Source organism: Triticum urartu, chromosome 2 (assembly GCF_003073215.2).
Source record: "Triticum urartu cultivar G1812 chromosome 2, Tu2.1, whole genome shotgun sequence".
NCBI classification, from domain to species: Eukaryota; Viridiplantae; Streptophyta; class Magnoliopsida; order Poales; family Poaceae; genus Triticum; species Triticum urartu.
In genome coordinates, this window is record NC_053023.1 from 699,045,927 (window position 1) to 699,055,344 (window position 9,418).

The following is a 9,418-nucleotide window of genomic DNA, read 5'->3' on the forward strand; positions in this document are numbered from 1 at the left end:
TTTTAACCTTCGCAAGGACCGGGCGTAGCCACACTCGGTTCAACTAAAGTTGGAGAAACTGTCACCCGCAAGCCACCTATGTGCAAAGCACGCCGGGAGAACCGGTCTCGCGTAAGCGTACGCGTAATGTCGGTCCGGGCCGCTTCGTCCAACAATACCGCCGAACCAAAGTATGACATGCTGGTAAGCAGTATGACTTATATCGCCCACAACTCACTTGTGTTCTACTCGTGCATATAACATCAACATATAAAACCTAGGCTCGGATGCCACTGTTGGGTTTCGTAGTAATTTCAAAAAAATTCCTACGCACACGCAAGATCATGGTGATGCATAGCAACGAGAGGGGAGAGGTATGATCTACGTACCCTTGTAGATCGACAACGGAAGCGTTTGGTTGATGTAGTCGTACGTCTCACGGCCCGACCGATCAAGCACCGAAACTACGGCACCTCCGAGTTCTAGCACACGTTCAGCTCGATGACGATCCCCGGACTCCGATCCAGCAAAGTGTCGGGGAAGAGTTCCGTCAGCACGACGGCGTGGTGACGATCTTGATGTACTACTGCAGCAGGGCTTCGCCTAAGCACCGCTACAATATTATCGAGGACTATGGTGGAAGGGGGCACCGCACACGGCTAAGAATATGATCACGTGGATCAACTTGTGTTTCTCTGGGATGCCCCTGCCTCCGTATATAAAGGCTCAAGGGGGGGGGGTGCGGCCGGCCTAGGAGAGGCGCGCCAGGAGGAGTCCTACTCCCTCTGGGAGTAGGATTCCCCCCCCCAATCCTAGTTGGAATAGGATTCACGGAGGGGGAAAAGAGAGAGGGGGGCCGGCCCCCTCTCCTTGTCCTATTCGGACCAAGGGAGGGGAGGAGCGCGCGGCCCATCTTGGGCTGCTCCTTCTCTTTTCCACTAAGGCCCACTTAGGCCCATATAGCTCCCGGGGGGTTCCGGTAACCTCCCGGTACTCTGGTAAATCCCGATTTCACCCGGAACACTTCCGATATCCAAACATAGGCTTCCAATATATCAATATTTATGTCTCGACCATTTCAAGACTCCTCATCATGTCCGTGATCACATCCGGGACTCCGAACAACCTTCGGTACATCAAAATGTATAAACTCATAATATAACTATCATCGTAACCTTAAGCGTGCGGACCCTACGGGTTCGAGAACAATGTAGACATGACCGAGACACGTCTCCGGTCAATAACCAATAGCGGAACCTGGATGCTCATATTGGCTCCTACATATTCTACGAAGATCTTTATCGGTCAGACCGCATAACAACATACGTTGTTCCCTTTGTCATCGGTATGTTACTTGCCCGAGATTCGATCGTCGGTATCCAATACCTAGTTCAATCTCGTTACCGGCAAGTCTCTTTACTCGTTCCGTAATACATCATCTCCAACTAACTCATTAGTTGCAATGCTTGCAAGGCTTAAGTGATGTGCATTACCGAGAGGGCCCAGAGATACCTCTCCGACATCGGAGTGACAAATCCTAATCTCGAAATACGCCAACCCAACATGTACCTTTGGAGACACCTGTAGAGCTCCTTTATAATCACCCAGTTACGTTGTGACGTTTGGTAGCACACAAAGTGTTCCTCTGGCAAACGGGAGTTGCATAATCTCATAGTCATAGGAACATGTATAAGTCATGAAGAAAGCAATAGCAACATACTAAACGATCGGGTGCTAAGCTAATGGAATGGGTCATGTCAATCAGATCATTCAACTAATGATGTGATCCTGTTAATCAAATGACAACTCTTTGTCCATGGTTAGGAAACATAACCATCTTTGATTAACAAGCTAGTCTAGTAGAGGCATACTAGTGACACTCTGTTTGTCTATGTATTCACACATGTATCATGTTTCCGGTTAATACAATTCTAGCATGAATAATAAACTTTTATCATGATATATAAGGAAATAAATAATAACTTTATTATTGCCTCTAGGGCATATTTCCTTCAGAGGCCTCTTCTGCTAGGAGGGCTGCTGGTGAGGGGGAGGCTGCTGCTGCTGAGAATGTTGCTGAGGACCGTGCTGCTAGGTCCACCACTTCTTCCTCTGAGCCGTCATGGGCCAAGAAGCTAAAGGACAAGATGAAGACTCTCTTCTGCATGCAGGCAAAGGGACAGTACAGGGCTCACGTGGCAGACAAGGAGAGTCGCCGCGTGACAGAAGGTTATGAGGCTCTTTGGAGAGGATGTGTCTGGCGGGGTCTGAGGACGTCATCACACCTGAGGCTGCCTGGATGTCAAAGCAAGGAGTGGACCAGTTCAGAGGATGGACCTCGAGGAGACTTATCCCCGCCGCTGAGGTCTGACGAGGAGCACGAGAGCAGTGGGACGACTTCTCTGCCTGAGCCACCCCGTGTGTGTAGTGTCCTCTCTGCCTTTTTGGCGTCTCGATGCCAAAGGGGGAGAGAGTGTAGGGATTTGCGTTGTGTCGTGCTTGGTGTGTTTGCTTGCTTTGTCGTTTGGACCTCGTTTGTTTTTGTTTGGTTTGTGCCTTCGAGACCTATCCTACATATGGTGCAAGACATATGCACTCTATCTATCTTAGTTAACTTATGTTTGTACTATCTTGTCTAGTGATAGATATGCCTTGTCTCTATAATATAGGGGGAGCTCTGTTCCTAGTATTCGTGTGCCGTGCAGTCCAAAGCACTCATCTAGGTGGCACACATCTAGGGGGAGCCCGTCTATATTCTAGAGAGGAGGGGTTTGCATTTACTTAATTTTATTTTCCTTGTGCAAATCCCGTATTGTCATCAATCCACCAAAAAGGGGGAGATTGTAAGGGCATATTTATCCCTAAGTGTTTTGGTGATTGATGACAACGCATTTGCGGACTAATCGTGTGCCTTGAGTATTCCAGACACTTCATTGCTAGGCACAAGACGATTGGGTGCCCCTCGAAGACTGATGAAGACGGCGTCTTTTCTACGTTTCTTTTTGGTGGATTTGAGTCGTAGGAAAGCCGTACTATTAAGAGGGGGTCCGCGTTGGAAAGGTTTGGGTGGAATCATCACGTACACGTCTCCTTCTTGTCCCCTCCTTTTTCCTTGGAGCTTCCTCCGTTTTCTTGCCTCCCTTGTCTGGCTGCTGTGGTTGGTCGCGGTAGTACTGCTCCCAGGAAAACGGTAGTACCGTAGGCATCCGCGGTAGTACCGCGCGGTGGCGCGGTAGTACCGCAGGTGCCCCGGTAGTACCGCTCCCCTGGAGCCGCACTCCCAAAATTTTAATTGGTTTTCATCAAAAACTTTGTTGAATTATTTTTTGAAGGCTTTTAAAATTTTTTTTTTTTTTTTTAGACGCTGCCCACCAGGCTAGTGCCGCCCCTTTGCGGTAGTAGGGCGGATGTAATTTTTTACATCCGCACCTACCGCGGTAGTACCGTTTTCGCCGAGCGGTAGTACCGCGCTATGCAGTCAGGCAGTAGTACCGCCCCTCGGGTACTACTGTGTCGGGTTTTTGCTACTTCCGTTTCTTTGCGGAAGTAGCACGGAAGTTCCCTTCCCCATGGCTGGGGTTTTTTGCCTTGCGGTAGTACCGCATGGGGGGCGCGGTAGTACCGCGCGTGCGGAAGTACCGCCCCCCAGCTCCTGTGCATCTGTTTATCTTTACTGTCACTGTGGGGTTGCGGCAGTACCGTGGGTCGGTACGGTAGTACCACAGCCGCTGCGGTAGTACCGCTGGTTGCAAGCAGTAGTACTGCGCGGCCTTGCGGTAGTACCGCTGGCCAGGCACGGTAGTACCGCTGGCCGCGGGCTGGTTGGTGGGTAACGGTTGGATCCTTTTCCCACACTATATAAGGGTCCCCTTCTTCCCCGTTGACTCACCTCTTCCACCCCTAAGCTCCATTATTGCTCCAAGCTCCATTTTCGCCCGATCTCACTCCCTAGCCAACCAAACTTGTTGATTTGCTCGGGAGTGGTTGAGAAGGCCCCGATCTACACTTCCACCAAGAGATATTTGATTCCCCCACTAATCCCTTGCGGATCTTGTTACTCTTGGGTGTTTGAGCATCCTAGACGGTTGAGGTCACCGCGAAGCCATAGTCCATGTGGTGAAGCTTCGTGGTGTCGTTGGGAGCCTCCAATTGAGTTGTGGAGATTGCCCCAACCTCGTTTGTAAAGTTTCGGTCGTCGCCTCCAAGGGCACCAATAGTGGAATCACGGCATCTCGCATTGTGTGAGGGCGTGAGGAGAATACGGTGGCCCTAGTGGCTTCTTGGGGAGCATTGTGCCTCCACACCGCTCCAACGGAGACGTACTTCCTCTCAAAGGGAAGGAACTTCGGCAACACATCCTCGTCTCCACCGTCTCCACTCTTGGTTATCTCGTGCCTTTACTTGTGCAAGCTTATTTGTTTCATATATCTTGCTTGCTTGTGTTCCTATCCTTGTTGCATCATATAGGTTGCTCACCTAGTTGCATATCTAGACAACCTACTTTGATGCAAAGTTTAAATTGTTAAAGAAAAGCTAAAAATTGTTAGTTGCCTATTCACCCCCCTCTAGTCAACCATATCGATCCTTTCACTAGCGCGTAGACCTATTTTCGCCCTCGCGATCAGCTTGCCGTGGTTTTTCAAATATAATTCAAAGAATGTACAAACATTTTACATAGTTTCACAAGCAAACAAATATATCATAGTTCACAAGCCAAATAAATATACCATAGTTTACAAGCCAAATAAAAATTAACTTGTCTCAAATACATTAAAAAAGATACATCTATTGGTTGTCAACGTAAGCCCACATATGCTCAACCAAATCATTTTGCAGCTGAATGTGAGTTTTCCAATCACAATTTTATTATTAAATTGGATGAACTATGCAAACGTTGCCACTCCTCCATGCTCAGGCACAACATTGTCACTCTAAAACTGGAACCCTTGGTCGTAGATACCTTCTGGGTGCTCATCTTCTACGATCATATTGTGCATGATCACACAAACAGTCCTCACCTCCCACAACTTGGTGCTCCAAGTTCTAGCAGGAGATACCGAACAATGCCCCATCGAGATTGCAGAACACCAAAGACATGTTCCACATCCCTCCTAGCACTCTCTTACTCTTGTGCAAATCTCCTCTTCTCTCCTACAGGGTTGGAGATTGTCTTCACGAGAGTAGTTCAATGAGGATAGATACCGCCAGCTAGGTAGTATCATTTGTTGTAGTTGTGGCTGTTGATGTTAACATTCACCGGCCGGAAGTTGCCTTCAGCAATCCTTGCAAACACCGGAGAGTGTTGAAGCATGTTGGTATCATTGTGAGATCCAGCCATCCTAAGAAAGAGTACCAAATCTAGAGATCTTGTGAAATCACGGCCTCGAGTATGAAGGTGCAAGCTTTGACAGGGCCCCTATACTACCCCTACCAAGCAGAAGGGTAGTTTTTCCACTCCCAGTGCATATAGTCTATGCTACCAAGCATCCCCGGGAAGCCCCTGCTGGCATTCATCGTCAACAAGCGGGCTGTATCTTCAGCGTTTGGCTCCCTCAAGTACTCAAGGCCAAACACTGCAATCACAGCCTTGCAGAACCTGTACATGGAGTCTAGGCACGCAGACTCGCTCATACAGACGTACTCATCAATGAGATCACCAGGAACTTCGTATGCAAGCATCCGGATAGCTGTAGTGCATTTCTGATAAAAGGAGAAGACAATCTTTCCAAGGGCATCCTCCTTGCACTCGAAATACTTATCGTATCCGACCACCCTCTCCCGAATACGGTTGAAAACATGCCTAGCCATACGGAAATGGTGCCGTAATTGATGATGTTTGAAGAGCGGGTTGGGTGTCTCGAAGTAGTCCTTCCAAAGAAGGAAATGGCCGCTCTCTTGGTTGCGATTCAATGCCGGAGTGTGCCCCGGAACAACGACGACTACCTACTAAGGTGGTCATTGACGACCAACACAACAACCACCATCTCCTCATCGTCGGATGAAGAATCATATGAGTCACAAAGGAAATTATGAAAAAACAACTCGTCGGCAGAGCCCATTTGTACCTTGTGGGCAAAACGTCGAACAACTTGGGGGCGTCGTCGAAGAAGCAAGCCGACGAAGAGACGAACGCCTCCCCTGGACCAGGTAGCTGGCTTGGCGGCGCCCGACGAGCTTGCCAGCGTTGTCAAAGGAGCTGGCCAGGGGTGCGGGGCCGAGGTGGTGCTTGCGGCGACTTTGGGGAAGAAGCTGCGGTGGTCTGGCGGCGAGGCGATGGTGGCGGCGACGTGGGAAGGTGGCGTGCCGCGGGAGAGGTATGTGGGTACGGACTACTGGCGAGGGCACCGGAACTGGGTGGCGGCGACAGGGTGGGGACGGCCGAGGGCTTGTTGTCGATGGGAGAAAGAGAATGGCCTATGTGACACCGACTGGCGGGCCAGGCAGGTGGAGGAGTAGGCGCGCGTCCGTCTCGTGTCCACGCCGACTCAAATGAGGGCCAAATATGGGCCAGGAATGGGTCGTTCGGCGGACGAAAAGCAGGCGCACGTCCGTTTGGGTTGACGCGTTGAGCCGATTTTTGTGTTTGTTTTAATCCAAACGAATACGTGCGGACGAAATGGATCGACGAGTTGGAGTTGCTCTTAGAGGTCATATTTGCACATCAAAAGCCGTTCATATAATCATATTCTCACTGCATACCAGTATAAAAGGATAATGTGCTACCTACTTTTTGTGTGTGTATTTCTCAGTTTCTGGGACACGTACATTTAAAGATGGGCTTTGCATTTCTTAACAAGAAAAACCCAAAGATGGAATGTTTAAGCACGTAGGATTATGTGGTAATGACGATTCTTTTGTCTCCATATAATTTATGTCTAATCCAGAGAGAATATATAATGCATTATGGTATATGAGATTGATCGCTTTGCATACATTTCTTATCGTCCCTGTTATGCATTTGCTCTTCGTCCACTATCTTGCCAGTATGTTCCAGTATAATATTAGCATATTATATCCATTTATTGTTTTTTGTGTGTTTTGTTTTTTGTTGTGTTAGCAATGCAGCGTCTTATGTTCATGTCGATCTTACCGTCTGTCTTGGCTCGTCGTGCATCTGTCTGGTTGGCTGTGCGTTTCGGTCGCTGATGCAGCTTATGTGCCTATCGGTGTGTGTGCTGTCTTTGTGCTTATCGTAGGGGCGCCTCTGTCCTAGCACCCGGCGTTTCTTCTGTACCTCGGTGAAGCGTCTAGCAGCGTTGTAAGCCCTCAGGTCTGGCTTTGGCTGTCGTGGTGTTTCCCTCGACCCCAGGCTGTCTGCTCTGTGCTCCTCTGTGTCATGTTTTCTAACCCCGCGTCGCCCTAGCGTGTCATGTGCCTGATTGGACTCCGCCTGGCTCGTGTCGGCGTAGGGGCGCAAGTGGCGCGTCGCGCGCCGCAGTCTCGCGTCCGGTGGGGCAACCGCCGCGAACCCGCAAGCCGCTTCCGCTCTGTGTGGGTTTCTGGCTGTGCTCGGTGAGTTGTGTGCGTGCTGCTCTCTCGCCGGCTCGTTGCGCCGACGGACTGCGTGACGCACTGGCCGCCCAGGGCTGATGACGTGGCGCGTCGTTCCTGAACGGGAGCGAGGCGGAGACGCCGACGCCGCCAGAGCGAGTGCTGCGGCGGGCTGGGCTGTTCCTCAAACAGCTCGGCGGCGGCGGACGACGGTCGCTGCGTTGCCTGTGCCCGGTGATCCTCGGCGACGTGAACCGCATGCTCCCCAAGCCCATCGACCCCGTCCGCATGATGTACCTCCCCATCGCCTGCGGCGTCGTCCTCCCGCCCCAAGTCCTCTTCATCTGCTTCAGTACGCCAACGCCATTAATCTCTCTCCCTCCCTCCCTCTCGCTCGCTCTCTCTTTCTCACTCATGATGGATTGATTGATGATGATGATGATCTTGGAATCTATGCAGCTGGGCAGCCGACGCCGCCGGTGGTGAACCGGATTCCCGACTCCTGGAAGACCTCGTCTTCTTCAGGTCAACTACTCACTCACTCACTAATACAGTAGCACTTCTCAAAGTGAAAAAAATCCATACTGCTCTTGCATGGTTAAGCTCGATTGCTTTCGGCTGAATTCTGATGTCTCCATGTGCCGTGCAGCCTTGTCGCCTTGAGTTGGTGCCGACGATCGGATTTGGTTACTGCTCATCACGCAGGCACAATTTATCTCGGGACGTACTCTATCTATCAAGTTTAATCAATTAAGATTACAAACGTGAGAAACTAGCTGGTTACTACCAACTTTGCAGCCATCAGAGTGGTCGACGCATCATGTGCCAGTTGTGGTGTAGTATTACTGATCGATGTAATAGCTATAGCATGTTTTCCTTTATCTTATTGAGAATGTAAACAAAAATATAAGAGCAGATTGCACCGAAGGGAGTATTGTCTCACACTATTTACATGGGTTTTTCGTTTGATGATCCTATAATGCCCATCTAGCCCTGGCTTGTGTTCAGTAACTTAGTATTTAATATTAGTGTGATGATGAATGTCCTGTCATGACGTTTTGGTCTAGTCAAAGAGCTTTGACCATCTACTGGACATTTCCTCCACAATTTTGGCCCTTCTCCATGTCACTTACATGTGGGATCCACCCGAGTAAAAACAAGAATAAACTCTCCCCCCTCTCTCTATCATTTACATGGGGACCCAAACTTAAAGAGGAAAAGAAAACTCACCCTTTCCACATTTTACAGGTGAGACCCACCTAAAAAGCAAAAGAAAAATCAAATTTGCTAATTCTCATGTAGATGAGATTTAGTGATGTCTCATCCAAATTGTCCTTCTCATGATCTAGGGTGCCGAGATTCGTGCATTTTCTCTATCCCGGTTGCCAGCTCAAATCGGATGTATCGCTAATAGAGATAAATCAAGATCCTTACACTCATCATAGAACATTTTATACTGTAACCATTTGAATTTATAGAGGCTGATAACTTTCAATGTAGATCTAGCCAAATTTTTATAAAATTTGACTTACAAACTTAATATTGGGAGTAAAAAGGAAGAGAAAGAGTAAAATCAAAGAAACATGGAAACATGTATTACAAGTCTTTTAGATAGGCAAGATACTCCGCTTCTTCCCCTGATCTTTCTTTCCCTCTTCCTGCCGGGGTTCCCCTTGCATGCTCGGTGGAGGTTGCTGCCCTGCTGCTGGTACCGTAGAAGACTCCAACGCGCCGTACATGCGAGCAAGCCGCACCCAGAACGCCAGGAGCCCGACGATGAAGACAGCCACCACGCAGATGCAACCGGCCAAGACACGGGTGTCCTTGACCTTGGTGGCCAGGACGGCGGACACCATGAGACCCAGGACGCCGACGCCGAAACCGTAGCCTCCTACGTCGCGAAGCTTCTCGACGACGGTCACCGGCATGCGCGGCAAGAACAGTTCCG

General features: G+C 49.5%; 1 pseudogene; it reads left to right on the top strand.

Moving 5' to 3' along the window:
- The first annotated feature begins 6,252 nt into the window (after positions 1-6,252).
- On the top strand, positions 6,253-8,367 carry LOC125538004 (annotated as a pseudogene).
- Positions 8,368-9,418: the final 1,051 nt, after the last annotated feature.